Source organism: Nyctereutes procyonoides, unplaced genomic scaffold, assembly GCF_905146905.1.
Source record: "Nyctereutes procyonoides isolate TBG_1078 unplaced genomic scaffold, NYPRO_anot_genome, whole genome shotgun sequence".
Lineage (NCBI taxonomy): Eukaryota > Metazoa > Chordata > Mammalia > Carnivora > Canidae > Nyctereutes > Nyctereutes procyonoides.
In genome coordinates, this window is record NW_026575052.1 from 23,104,123 (window position 1) to 23,119,352 (window position 15,230).

The 15,230-nt window shown below is 36.0% G+C and overlaps 1 protein-coding gene across 8 annotated transcripts in view; it reads left to right on the forward strand.

Annotated features, from left to right (window-relative positions):
• The window catches only part of CHD9 (chromodomain helicase DNA binding protein 9), a 221,508-nt gene that overhangs the window by 52,781 nt on the left and 153,497 nt on the right, over positions 1-15,230 (forward strand). The window contains exon 1 of one of the 8 annotated variants that reach the window (XM_055330959.1): positions 13,584-13,605. The exons of the other annotated variants lie outside the window; for them this stretch is intronic. The gene's annotated coding sequence lies outside the window, so the exon portion shown is untranslated. Of the gene's footprint in view, positions 1-13,583; positions 13,606-15,230 lie in introns of those variants that run through there. 8 annotated transcript variants of the gene reach the window in all.

Sequence of the window (15,230 nt, forward strand, 5' to 3'; positions counted from 1 at the left end):
CCCGGGGTCGGGACCCGGCCGCCGCGCCTGTTGCGTCGGGCGGAGGTGAGGGCAGGGTGGGCAGGGCCCGCTTCCCCGCCGGGCGCGAGGTCGGGGCCTCGGGTCAGCCCGCTTCCCTCCGTCCTGCAGCCTCCTCTTCCCCCGCCCGCCGGCTCTCTCGCCTCCGTGACTCATGACAGGGCGTCCCGCGCGGGCGCTGGTGCCCCCGAGCCCGGGACGCCCCGGCGCCCTCCCGGGCCTGGCCTGCCGGCCGCGGCCGCGCTCCTGCCCTGGGAGGCGGCGCCAAGGAGCAGCCCCGGGGGCCTCTCCGCGCCTGCGGCGGGGTCGGGACCCGCGGCCGCCCCGCTCTCTCGGGCGCCGGCTGTGGGACGTGGTGGGTGGTTCCAGGGCTGCCTTCGCGGACATCCATCCCGAAGCCAAGCGCGACCCGGAAAGCCTGGGTGTCTCGCTGGCCTGTCGTCGCAGTCGCCAGCTCAGAGTGGTTTCTGTCTGTTCCTTTTTTGGTTCTGTTTTCCTTTTTTTTTTTTTTTCCTTTTCTAAGAAATAAAACTTTTTAGAACAAAGTAGACGAAACATTTCTCCAATTGTGATACTAACAGTGTTGTTACACAGTTACTTTCCTGTGGGAGTCTGGGATTGGACGTTACGATGACTTTTCTCCATTATGTGAAATACTCCTAACTATTCCGCAGGATTGCCCCGTATTTAAATAAAGTTTATTTTCATTAATAAAATCACTATCACAGTTTAGTTTCTCAGTTTTGCATGCCGCTTTTCACCATTTCTTTTTCTCTGATTTCAAACTCCAGTTCTACTTAACCAACTAGGATCTTGAACAGAAAAAAAAAAAAAAAGGGCTTACCTTGTGTGATGTTGCTCTGCCTGAACTGTGCACAATTGTACAGGTACTTTGTAAAAGAACGGCCAGGTCTGCAAACACTTAAATGTACAGAAGGTGAACTTACCCGGTCAGGGGCGGGGATTCCACATTGCGGAGGGAGGGTGTGTGTGTGTGTGCCCAATCACAAGTGTGTGTGGATTTTGGGTTTTGGGGGGGAGGGGGTTTCAGTGCAAAAGAATGAACATAGTGTGTCTTCATTTCTGTTAGATTTACAGAACTTGAAATTAAGTAGGAGTTTTTGCTAATAGCACAGAGCCTTCCATAGGATAGAAACCGGATAAATATTTGCTCTAAGCAAGTTAAACATGTATTCTGTATCTTTCAAGATTTTGTCTCTGCTTCTATTGCTTAGACATTTCATATTAAGTAGGTATAGTGTACTACAAGGTATTAATAGGTCTCAGTTCTTGGTGAGTTTCCTATGAACTACATACAGGTCATATAATATAGACATGAAATGCTCTGGGGGAAGAAAAAGTAGTTGCCTCCCATATTTGATTGAGGTATCTTTGTCATCCTGGACAGTTTCAGGGGAGTGGGTGTTGTAAAGTTAGAAAACAAAAACCTTGTGATTGATTAACTAGGAGAAGATGATGTCCTAAGGACATAGGAAATAGCAATCAGAAGAAAAAAATTGTGCTGGTGTAACTAGTAAAGCCTTCTTGACTTGAAAGGAGTTCTGATTGGAGAGAATCAGGACTTTGTCACTTTACTAGCTATGTAGTAGTCAAGTCTCTTAACCTCTGTGAACCTAAGTTTTCTTGAATTTTACAATTCTCTGATTATGAACGCCCCATTGGATCTGTCCTCTGAGATATACAAATTATGCCTGGGTTTAAGTGTAAGAAAAGGCAGAGGTTTTGAAACAAATTGTGGTATAGTTGGCTTTACCTGAAAAGAACATTTTTAAAAGAATAAGCTCAAGTAGGCAGGTACGAATAAAGAAAGCGGTGTTGTTTAAAAGGAAAAAAAAGCTCATGACAAGATGAGATTAATAAAATCCTAGAATTTTCAACTTGGAAGTATCTTTACAAACTTTTAATTCCAAATCCCTTTTCTAGTGTAACTGAATGCCTTCTCTAAGACATTAAGCTGGACCTTGGCATAGAACTGAAGGAGAGAATGTATAAATTTAAAAGGTACCAACTGCAAAAGCATTGCAATAGACTTTAAGATCTATTGAAGTTTCAATAGTAAAATAAAAACTTTGGCACATGTGAACATATTAGTTACTCTGAAGAGTTAGATGTGTTGGGGATCCCTGAGTGGCTCAGCGGTTTAGTGCCTGCCTTTGGCCCAGGGTGTGATCCTGGGGTCCCGGGATCGAATCCCACATTGGGCTTCCTGCGTGGAGCCTGCTTCTCTCTCTCTCTCTCTCTCTCTCTCTCTCTCTCTCATAAATAAATAAAATCTTTAAAGAAAAAAAAAGAGATGTATTAATCATTCATGTAAATGTAGTGGAAGAAAAAGTCAACTAAATACTTTGATAGAGAAGACAAAATTCTGGAGAGGTCAAAGTATAAAGGAAAAATAAATATGACTGAAATAATCTACTGGGGAAATTCCATCATATATTAGTATAGTGAGTACAGAACATTGGTAAGAATATGGAAACTTATGGCATTTGGTTAGAGTGAAATGAATTATGAAACTAATGTCATAAATGTTTGAAAAACTTTGAATGCCAAAAATTGGAATCAGAAGAGATTTATGGACACTGAAAAGATAGAACCATTTTATGGTTTTATTGTAACCTTTTAAATGTTTTGTAGCTGTTGTGGTCTTAAGATGATAATCCTCTTAACCATACAGATTTCTTACATAATAGAAGACTTGGCTTTTTTTCACTTATTTACTTTGTGAGTGTAAGTTGCCATATTCCAGTTTTATAACTGTCTTCTAACACTGTGTTTCTGTTTACTTGTTTGGCCTTCACTCCCATCCATTCTACCCCTGAATTTTACCAGTCTGTGAATATTGAGGTCAAATTCCACTTTGCGAATAAGATAGTCTCTTGTCATTGTAGCCCTTAGGGATTTCTCCTTCCCATGAGACTATAGTGTTATTATTTGTCTCACTTATTTGACATATCATGTACAACTTCCTGACCTTCCCTCTACGGTATTGCTTTTAATTTTGCAGGAACACCTTCTGCCCCTCTCTTTTAGAAACAGTTGGAAAGCTGATCACGTGATGAGGGAAACTCAAAGAAGTGGAAGCCACTTTTTTTTTTTTTTTAAGATTTTATTTATTTGACACAGAGTGAGCACAACTAGATAGAGTGGCAGGCAGAAGGAGCGGGAGAAGCAGGCTCTCTGCTGAGCAAAGAGCCTGTTGCAGGGTTCAATCCCAGGACTCCAGGATCATGACCTGAGCTTAAGGCAGATGCCTAACCAACTGAGCCACCCAGGTGTCCCATGGAAGCCACTTTGAGCTATAATTCATTCTCTGAACTCCAGGTCACTCACATCCATTCATTCATTAAACCAATTAACTTATTGTTTCCTTTATTAGTCAATTTCTTATATAAATTTATTAAGTGATTTCTACCTTTGTAGAATTTATAGTTTAATAGTAGAGACAGGTAATAGGCAAGTAAATAACAAATGTAAAATTGCAACTTGTGATGAATTCAATAAAGGAAGAGAACAGACTGTTGTGAAAGAAAAATGGGAGGATTGTAGACTGCGTGGTCAGAGAAGGCCTCAGGTGACTATATTTAAGTACAGACAAAGAATAAAAAGCTAGATAGAAAGTTTCTTGGAAGAGAGAAGGGTATGTATGAAGGCAAGAAAGAGCTTAATATGTTGGAAGAAATGAAAGAAGTTCAGTGTGGCAGGAGTATAATAATAGAGGAAACTCATGCAAGTAAAAGATAGGCAGAGAGCAGATCATACAGGACCTTGCAGGGCGTGTTGAAGACCTGGGTTTTACTAACGATGATGCAGTCAATCACGATTTTGAAGTAGAGGAGCTATGCTTTCCATTTTAAGAATGACACTGGTTGAGAATGGATGGAGGAAGGCAAGGATGAAAGCAAAGACTACTCCTACAGTTGTTGAGGTAAGATGATGGTGGCTGGCACTAGGGTAGCAGTATAATCTCATGGGAGTGGCAGGGGCATTGACAACTTCATGACAGATTGGATGTTAAAGGAAAGATGTCAGAGTGACCTCCAGGTTTCCTGCTTGAAGACCTAGAAAGGTGATGGTAAGATTTACTGAGATGAGCATGAGGGGAAGAATAGGTTTGGCAAGAAATTAAGTTTTGAATACCATTTCCAGACAAGAGCATGGCAAGGAGATGTCCTACCTTTATCTGAATGAATGAGAGATGCCTCAGTCAGAATAGGTTTAACTATATATGTGACGCCATATTACAACATACTCATAATGTATGTTTTGAGAAGAGGCAGCTTCATATTTGTGTTAGAAGGATTAGTAACTGAAATGATCTTTTTAACAATACAGTTCAGTTTTTGAAAGTTTATTTGTGAAAATTTCCTTGATATAGATAATATTAGATAAAGTTTGAGGAAAAAAATCTGTATTAGATGGGTTCCGATATTTGGGTCATGGTGCAAAATTCAAAAGTCTTATAATCTTTTATGTTTTCAAAAAATGGCACTCTTCTAAGTTATTAGCTTGTAGGCAGCCTGATATTTATCATTTTTAATGAGACTTCTGGTGCTTATGAGTAAAAATTATAAGTGCAGGCCATTAAGGAGCTATTATTCATCAAATAACTGTAGATACTGATGTTTCTGTTTAATTTGTCATTATTAACTAAGCAAATAGTAACTTTTTTTTATCGTACTTTAAAACTTTTTAACCAGTAATTTTAAATGTTATTGCTACAAAGAGACACAGTTTCAAATCTGAAGGGGAAAAAAAGAAAGATTGTTTTTCTTGTTCAGTAGTCATTTCAGTTTAGTTTACCTGACTAAGCAGCTGCAGTGTAAAGTATATTAAATTTTATTCTATTGGAAATCAATGGCTGTGCTTCTGAAAGATAACTGCTAATATATTTTATTCTTTCATAAGAAGAAGGAAAAAATAGGATAATGGTTAGGCTTCATATATTTTATATCAAGTTTGTTTTATCTTAAGGTTTTGTGGTTTATTACACATTACTGAGTAAATTCAAAGTTATCTTTTTAAACTAGAATTCATATAAATGTATTTATATTTTTGGCAGGTATTTTACTTTTACAGTGTTTATCTTTAAAACAGCAATTAAGTATTCATTAAATTTTTTTCTTCAATTAAGGAACTGAACAGCTTTACCTAGCGTAAATCTAGAAATTCAAGATTATAGGTTTGGTACATTTATTTAGTCTGTCTTACAGATGAAGAAACAGAACTACAGAGAAATGGAGTTGCCTGAGCTTTCTAGTATTAGGGACTATTTTATTTCGGAGGTTGCTTAAGTCACTGAATTCACTATATATCCAAATAACAAGAATACACTTAGTTCTGATTTGGTAAACATGTATCCAGATAAGTATACAGAGTTTACTTAAGTCCTTTCAGAAACCATCCTATATTTGCTTACCAGTATTATTTTGAGTGGCGTGTACTCTAAATGGTAACTTACAAATATTTACATTTTTATGATTCATCTTGTTTCAATTAGGTTTTTAGTTTTTTTGATAAGTTATGACATTCAGAAAAGTATATATCATACGTTTATAACTCTGTAATTTATTACAAAGTAAACGTATCTCTGTAACCACTACCTAGGCTAAGGAATAGAAGCTCCTCTCATACTCCCTTGCAATCATCACTTCCTTTCAGCCTCCCAGAGATAACTACCATGCTGACTTCTAAAACTATAGAGTAGTTTTGGCTGGGTTTTGAGCTTTATGTAAATTAATTCATATACTATGTGTTCTTTTGTGTAATATTATATCTGAGACTAATCTGTGTTTTTCCGTATAGAAATAGTTCATTCATTCTCATTGCTGTTGATTCTCATGTAGGATGAACATGTTTTCAGTTTGGAACTGTTATGAACAAAACTGATAAGAGCATTTCTGTATGTGGCTTTTGGTGAGCACAGATGTACACACATTTCTGTGGCATATATTTTTCTAGAAGTGGAAAAACTGGTCATGGATATGTGTATATTCAACTTTACCAATAATGCCGGATCATTTTCCAGATTTGTTGTTCCAGTTTATTTTTAACAGTGTATGAGAATGTCAGTTGCTTTATATTCAATTATAATGCCGGATCATTTTCCAGATTTGTTGTTCCAGTTTATATTTAACAGTGTATGAGAATGCCAGTTGCTTTATATTCAATTATGTAGTTTGAAAAAACACCACTATACAGTATTTGAAAAATCTTGTGCTCTTTTTAAAAAGTCTCCAAAGATGACTTTTTGGTGATGGATAGCTATTTCTACCTAAAAGAGACATAAATGAGGACCTATGTTGTGCCTATTGGATTACAGTATATTCAAACAAAGCATAGCTTTTTGTTTTCAAAGTTATAACCAAATAAGATATTGTCTTTTCTCAATCCTTAAAAATGTTTGGTTTGAAATACAGTGATTAGTACAGCATTATGGTTTGGAAAGAACAAAAAAATAACATGTATCTATAACTTAAAGAAATTTTGAAGGAGATAAGAAAAAACCTTCAGTCAAAGTGAATTTCATAACTATTAGGTGCACGGTACTTTAAAATAAGACCCTGGGGAAGGAGGAGGGGAAGTATTATAAAGATGTATATTATTCCTGAAATGAATAGTGTTATGTCAGAAATGACCAAAGCTCCCAGGGCTACTGTGATAGGGTTTTGCATCATTATGTATATAGATAGGGACCAGGCTATTGCTTTCTCGGTATGCTTTTGGTCAGAGACTTCAAGGAAGGCAATGAGATGCTCTATGGTCTCATTAAAGTATTGGGGAATTGAATTTTATATCTTTATTTTATATAGTGGTAAGAAGAAATGTTTTTAATAATTTATGGTATTCCAAGAAAAAATGGAATTGAGTTTCTAAAGGATTTGAATGTTGAAACCACATCTTAGAAGATATGTTGAGGAAGAAGTGTCAACATTTGACTGAATTTGAAATGCTAAGTAAATGGATTTGATAGAAATGAAGTTACTGCATAGAATCTTATGCCTATTAAATTACTTTAAATGAATCAGAAAGGTAAGGAAAGCTATAAAAAAGAAAATCTAAGTGTAGTATCCTAGAAGCAGAGAGAATCCCCAGAAAGCAGAGGGGTTACTTGAACTGAGTTCAGGAAACATGTAAACAGCTTTTGTTATAGGCCAGACAGGGTAGTAGTTGGTACCGCAGATGAATAAGTCATGGGCCTTGTTCTTGAAGCATCCAGTGCCTAAATAGTATATGATAGATGAGATGCATGGATGATCGGAAGCATCATATAGAAGATGGCATTTTTGAGTTTAGCTTCTGTCACTTTTTGTTAGTGGTGGCAAGTGTTTCTTAGTGGTCAAAAACAAGGATTGAGAGAACACTTGGATTTGTCCAAGAGCTCATTATTCACCCTTGAAAGTATAGTTGCAGTAATTTTAACAAGAGGTTAACAGGCAAGTGGGTATTTGTGTCAGTATTTGTCATTGATGAAAGGATAGATATAAGATGATTTTGTGTGTACATTTTTGTTAAGGTAGGAGAAACACTGCCTAAAGTTAGAAGGGAAGCAGGTTATTTTAAGGGATGATTAAAGATCCTAGACAGAGATGGAATGTATGTGGGTGTAAGCTAGATGAAATGGTATAAAGAGGTGAAAGGTTTATCTTTGGAATAAAATTATGCTTCCTCTTCTGAGAAGAGCTAGAAGAAAACAGATAGAAGCAAAGAGAGATACCTGCTTCTGAAAAGATGACTGGTGAGTTTCAATTGGGAAATCTTGGAAGAGTAAGAGGCAGAATTTTCCTTGGGTGAAATTAGGGAGGTTAGGGTTGAAGGCTTGAGGAAATAGCCTAGAAGCATAGGGAAATGTATTTAAACACTTTCTAAGCAAAAGCAAGGACCACATTGAAGGTACAGGTTGTTATTAACCTTGTAACAATACTGTGCCAGGATGCCGGGCATATAACAAATATTATAAATAGGCAGAAATGTTCATTGAATTGGATTGAGGTCTAGAGGTCACATTACATTGGTGGTGTTAATAGAATATGGTGGGTTGAGTGAATTGAAAATGGTCACAAGCATCCCTGAGTGGCTCAGTGGTTGAGTGTCTGCCTTCGGCTCAAGGTGTGATCCCAGGGTCCCAGGATCAAGTCCCGCATCAGACTCCCCACAGGGAGCCTGCTTCTCCCTCTGCCTGTGTCTTTGCCTCTCTGTGTGTCTCTCATGAATAAATAAAATCTTAAAAAAAAAAAAAAAGGAAATGGTCACAAGGGTATTGAAGCATTAAAGATTATTAGCAGAAGAATCTGAGGCAGTCTGGAGAAGCTTAAAAGTCATAAGAGAGTTTGAATGACTCTTGGGAAATCAGGAGTGAGATGACAGGTATGAGGGGAAAAGCTACATTTTATTAAATGCTTTCTATATTTTAGGAACTTTGAATGTATTTCTAAACCATGTATATTTCTAAACTGTGCAACAGCCCTGTGAGTTAGGTGGTAATAGTTGATGTGTGTCTCAATTTTTAGTGTATTTCAAACTTTGGAAAATTGTGCATTTAAATCAATTTCCTGGGATCCCTGGGTGGCGCAGCGGTTTGGCGCCTGCCTTTGGCCCAGGGCGCGATCCTGGAGACCCGGGATCGAATCCCACATCGGGCTCCTGGTGCATGGAGCCTGCTTCTCCCTCTGCCTATGTCTCTGCCTCTCTCTCTTTCTCTCTCTGTGACTATCATAAATAAATAAAAATTTTAAAAAAATCAATTTCCTTTTTTAAATACTAATTGAAATTTATTTGGTTTTATAATATGTATTTTTACGTAACTTGGCTAGGGGTATGATTGATGTTCAGCACTACTTCAATGAGACAACTTGCCCTGACTCATTAGCAGCTAGGAAACTTACAATCTATTTTCAGTATCAGCCCCAAATTAGTCTCAATCATCTTTTACCAAGAGTAGAGATGAGATTATGTTTCAGAAATTTCTCTGTGAGATTTACACTAAATTAAGTGTGAATGCCAGCAAACTAAGTAATTGAATTTAGTAAATCACTTTCTGCAGAGGGAGATGTTAATATAAACATTAAATAACTGTATTTATTACTGATTTTCAGGTCTTTCAAAAGCAAGGAATCCTTTTTTTTTTTTTTTTTTAAGTAATCTCTACACCCAGTGTGGTGCTCAAACTTATAACCCTGAGATCAAGACTTGCATGCTCTATCAACTGAGCCAGCTAAGCGCTCCAGAATCCTTTGTTTTTTGAAACTCCTACTCAAAAGCTTAATCTGTAAGATATATAAAGGCTGAATATTTAGGGTGAAATCTTTTGTTGGTGAGGAAATGGAGGAAGGTGAGATCTGAAGCCCTCTCTTCCTTTCAGTGGCTAAAGATTACCCAGCACTCCAAAGAGTATAGATTGAAGACTGCTTTCATGGTGTTTTATGTGGTTTATTTTACAGTAGTTCTATGAGATCAATACCATTACATTCCTCATCTCGATTTTTTGTGTGTGGTAAAAAATATATAACATAAGATACACTATTTTAACTATTTTTAAGTGGACAGTTCAATGGGAGCTTCTTAAAGTCATAAAAATGACATATTATTGCTTAAAATAATGAATCTCTGCTTTTGGAGTGATTATTAAGGATTGAGGAGTTTTGTTTTATGTTATGACACTGTTGAATTTTGAAAACATTTGAGCATTTCCTATGTGCCAGGAATTGTACTAGTAGATGCTAGGGGTACAGAGATGAATAAGAACCAACCTCTGCACTCATCTTTAGTAGGGAAGACAGATTTAGTAAATAAGATCTACTAAGTAGACATTCTAGGTGTACTAGTAGACCAAGAATGATAATATGGTGTGTAATGTGTGAGATGCAAAATATGAGTGCCTACCAGTTTGAGGAGTGTGTGTGTCTACATGTACTTGTAGGCTTCCTAGAGATGGTAGGACTTGAGTTTAAACTCAAAGACATTACTTTATCAAATGGAGGAAGGTGGGAGGTGGAGGGCAGTGTTATAGGCATAGAAAACTTATACATATTAATGGAGATGTGAGAATGTTTGAATTCAGGCAATATTTCAGCATGGTTGAGCACAGATTACCTATGGGAGAATAGAAGCAAAAAGAGGTGGATGTCTTTAGGAAGGGAATAAAATGACCAAGAATATATGTTGGGAGGGCAAAGACAAATTTAGGCATGTGATGATACCATTGATTTGTATAAACATTTTCTGAATGAGTTGGAAACTAAGTACAATTAGATATAACAGGCTTGGGTCTTTGTAATTTTTGAGCAAGTTAACATAAAATTCTGATCTATGTTCCCACTTCTGTGGGCCATTGAGAGTGAAATACATATTTATCAAGCATTTACTATGTTTTGGGACTTTGGATATATTCTTCTGAACTCTGCAGTAGTTGCCAAGTAGATGATTATCTGAGGAAACCGGACTGAGAGATTCCGAGAACTGCTCAGGGTTACACAGTTTAGAGAGATGGTAGAAACCTGGGGTTCTTCAGCTACGCTGTTACTCATTTATATTTGCCAGGTATTTTTCTAATTGACAAGTGAATCTTTTATTATTAAACAGTTGAAGTCATATATATTGTAGTGAGATTAATCCAAAACATATGATACATAGAGCAGAGTTAAAGATGGGACTTAATAGAATAGTATAGAGATTGGAATATATGACATTAAAGTCTTTTATCAATGTGGGCTTCTGTAATGATTTTGTGTATTAATAGAATGATCTAGGAACTTAATTATTAGTTCGCTGTTGGAAATAATTTAGAAGGATGTCCATCTGGACAGCTATTTTAGATTGGTTTATATTTCTCTTGGGTTCTAATTTTTGCTAGTATTCATGTTGTTATATGTTAAGGTCATATTAGCCTGAAAAATTTTAAAAATGAGGATATTCCTACAACCTAATATAATGACTACCTTTGACATACTTTTAAAGGGAATTTTAGGTATAGAACACTATGATTGGGACATCTGGGTGGCTCAGTGGTTGAGCGTCTGCCTTTGGCTCAGGTCATGATCCCAGGGTCCTAGGATCAAGTCCCACATTAGGCTCCCTCCTGGCTGGGAGTCTGCTTCTCCCTCTGTCCATGTCTCTGCCTCTCTGCGTCTCTCAAGAATAAATAAATAAAATCTTTAAAAAAAAAAAACAACGCTATAATCAATGTCTTCAGGAAGAGAAAAAAATCGTGGTCTTTTTTTAAATTAAAAAGTATTTTAAAAATTTAATTTTGGCTAAGTTTTTATTTTAGAAGGTGGGACCCACTATTTTATGTCTTCCTTGCATTTATTCCTTAATGAGAATTTTAAGCTTCTTTTTCCTGATGGAGCTTATATCTCTAGTTTTGTTGAGATAGGTGTATATTTTTTCATTCCTTTCTTGGAAGTCTATAGAGTTTTTAAACATTTATGAACATGTGAATGGAAAATAAACCATAGTATAAAATGTTGAGTTATAAGGTAGCTTTAGGAGCATCTCATCCAAACCTATCATTGATGAGGAAACTGAAGGCCAGAGAGCTAAATATGTCACACATTCAGTTAGAGATTACAATTTTGGCCTCCGAATAAGGAAAAACAAATAATATCAATAGGTTTTAGTCGATAGTTTGGGGTAATGAATTTTCTCTTTTGGATCCTTTTAGCCTATTTTGAAAGTGTCTGCTTAGGTTTATAAGTAACTATTAAGTAAATTAAGCAGAGACACAGTTGATGTACTTATTAAAGAATTGCTTTCAGAGTACTTTGGTTAGAAGTTTTCCAAGTAAAGACTGAAAAATGGGTTTGTGATTTGCTATCCAACATTTTTTACTCCCATTAAAAAAAGAAAAAGAAAAAGGCTAAATATACTACTAAAGGGTAGATTCTATAGCATATCATGCTTCTTGTTCAGAAAGAACTTGAGAAATATTGAGGGAAAAACAATAAAAAACAGACCATAATATACATACAGTGGAATATTATTCAGCCTTTAAAAAATGGACAATTCTAACACATACTACAGCATGGATGGGTCTTGAGGAAATTATGCTCCGTGAAATAACCCAATCACAAACAAATACTATATGATTCTACTTATATCAGATATCTAGAAAAAAAAAGATATCTAGAATAGTCAAAGGCATAGAAAGAGAAGATAGAATGTTGGTTGCCAGAGGTAGCAGGTGGGGAAGATTGAGTGTTTAATGGACACATGGTTTCAAATTTGCAAGATAAAAAAGAGTGGCTGCACAATGAATATACTTAGAAGTATTGAATTGTACACTTACACATAGTTATGGTATTTGTTTTATTATCTGTGTTTTACCACAATTAAAAATAAAAAAAATGTTTTTTTACATCGGCCATAAACTCAATGTCCAGATAACCAATGTTGTCATTTTATTTATTTTTTAAAAGATTGTTTATTCATGAGCAACACAGAAGCAGAGACACAGAGGGAGAAGCAGGCTTCTCACAGCAGTCCCAATGTGATACTTGATACCCTGACCCAGGATCAAGCCTGTGCCAAAGGCAGACCCTGAACCACTGAGCTACCCGGGCATCCCCCAATGTTGCCATTTTTAAAAAGTTTCACGTAAGATTTTTTTAAATGAAAAACAAAACAAAACAAAAAAAAAAGATTTTTTTAAATGATAAAACAATTTCTGCCTTATATATATAGCATTCCCTCCTCCCAACCCAAAAAGAAAAACTTATTTGTCCATTCCACGAGTATTTATTGACAACTTACTATATTTTAGATACTGTTTGTTTAAGAAGTACCAGGGGTACTTCAAATAAAAATTTTTTACTTAGAACTTATATTTTATGGGAAGCATAAGCTTTAAACATGATAAATGTGTAAAATATATAGAATGTTAGCTAATATGAAGGTAGAAAAATAAAACAGGGAAGGGGAATATTCAGTGTTGGACAGGAAATGATGACATTTTAGAGAGAGTGGTCAGAAATGGCCTCACTGAGAAAGTTACTTTTGAAAAAAGAAGGAATGAAATGAAGGAAGAGTGTACATAGCAAGTACAAAGGTCTTAGGGAAGGTATGTATCTCGCTCTTTTAAAAATGAAAATTAAAAAAAAAATAAAAATGAAAATTATTGTTAAATCTGATTTTTTTAAAAATGTGTTAAGTGTGCAATTTAGTGGCATTTATTCCACTCACAATATTGTGCAACCATCTATCTTCCATTTTTTTCCCACTCCCCCAACAGAAACCACTTATTAAGAAATAAGTCCTTATTTCCTTCTCCACAGCTTCTGGTAGTGTCTAATCTTTTTATCTCTATAAATTTGCCTATTCTAGTTATTTCGTATAAGTGAAATCATATAATATTTTCCCTTTTGTGTCTACTTATTATATTTACCATAATGTTTTGAAGGTTCATTCATGATGTAGCATGTATCAAAACTTTATCCCCTTTTCACAGTTGGATAACATTACATTTTAGGTATCTACCAGATTTTGCTCATTCATCTGTTGATGGATGCTTGAATTGTTTTTGAACTTTTGGCTATCGTGGATAATGCTACTATGATGGACATCTGCGTATAGGTATTCAAGTCCCTGTTTTTAATTCTTTTGGGTGTATAGTATATGTCTAGGAGTACAATTGCTAGGTTATTTGGTAATTCTTTAACTTTTTGAGGAACCACCACACTTTTCCATAGAGGCTGTGCCATTTTATATTATTAACAGCAATGTATGAGGTTTCCAATTATTCCACATCCTTTCAAATACTTGTTATTTTTCATTTTTGAAATAATATTTCTAGTAGTTGTGAAGTGATATCTCATTGTGATTTTGGTTTGCATTCTCCTAATGACTGATGTTAAGTATTTCTGTTTGTTGGCCATTCCTGTATCGTCTTTGGATAAGTGTGTATTAAAGTTCTTTGTCCATTTTTAAGTTGGGTTGTTTATAGTGAGTTCATAGGAGTTCTTTATAAATTCTAGATATTAAACTTTTATCAGATATATGATTTGCACATATTTTGTCCCATTCTTTGGGTTGTCTTTTTATTCTCTTTTTTTTTAAAGGGGTTTTTTTTTTAATTTTTATTTATTTATGATAGTCACAGAGAGAGAGAGAGGCAGAGGCACAGGCAGAGGGAGAAGCAGGCTCCATGCACCAGGAGCCCGATATGGGATTCGATCCCGGGTCTTCAGGATCGCGCCCTGGGCCAAAGGCAGGCGCCAAACCGCTGTGCCACTCAGGGATCCCTCTTTTTATTCTCTTAATAGTATTCTTTGGTGCACAAGTTTTTAATTTTTATGAAGCCTGATTTATCTGGGGTTTTTCCCCCCTTTTTTAAACCTATGTTTTTTGGTGTTATATTTAAGAAACCATTGCCAGTCCAAAGTCATGAAGATTTGCCCCTATGTTTTCTTCTAATAGTGTTATGATTTACTCTTAAATTTAGATCTTTTGATTTATTTCAGTTGATTTTTTTTTTATGGTATCAGGTAAGAGTTCAAACTTGATTCTTTTGCAGGTGGCTATCTGATTTTTCCAACATCAGTTATAGAAGAGACTGTTTTTTCCCTATTGAGCGTTCTTAGCACCCTTGTCAAAAATCAATTGACCATGGGAGGGTTTATTTCTGGGCGTTCCCTACCAGCCCATTGGTCTTTATGTCTATCCTTATGCCAATAGCACATTGTTTTGATTACTGTAGTTTTGCAGTGAGTTTTGAAAGTGGGAAGTGTGGGTCTTCCAACTTCGTTCAAGATTGTTTTGGCTATGCTAGGTCCCTTGGAATTCCATATGAATTTTAGGATGAGTTTTTCTACACATGCAAAAAAATCATTGGGATTTTTATAGGAATTGCATTGAACGCGTAGATTGCTTTAGGCAGTATTGTCATCTTAATAATATTAAATCTTTCAATGTATATACACACGATGTCTCTCCATTTATTTAGATCCACTTTAATTCCTTTCAGCAGTGTTTTGTCTTCAAAATAATGTACAACTTTCAGTGTACACATCTTACATGTCCTTCAATTTCTTATTTTTTTTTAATGCTATTGTAAATCAAATTGTTTTCTTTTTTCCTTTCTGGAATGTTAATTGTCTTACAGAAATACAACTGATTTTTCTGCATAGATTTGTATCCTACAATTTTGCTAAATTTATTAGCTCTAACAGTTTGTGTGTGGTGTGTTACTTAGTTTTCTA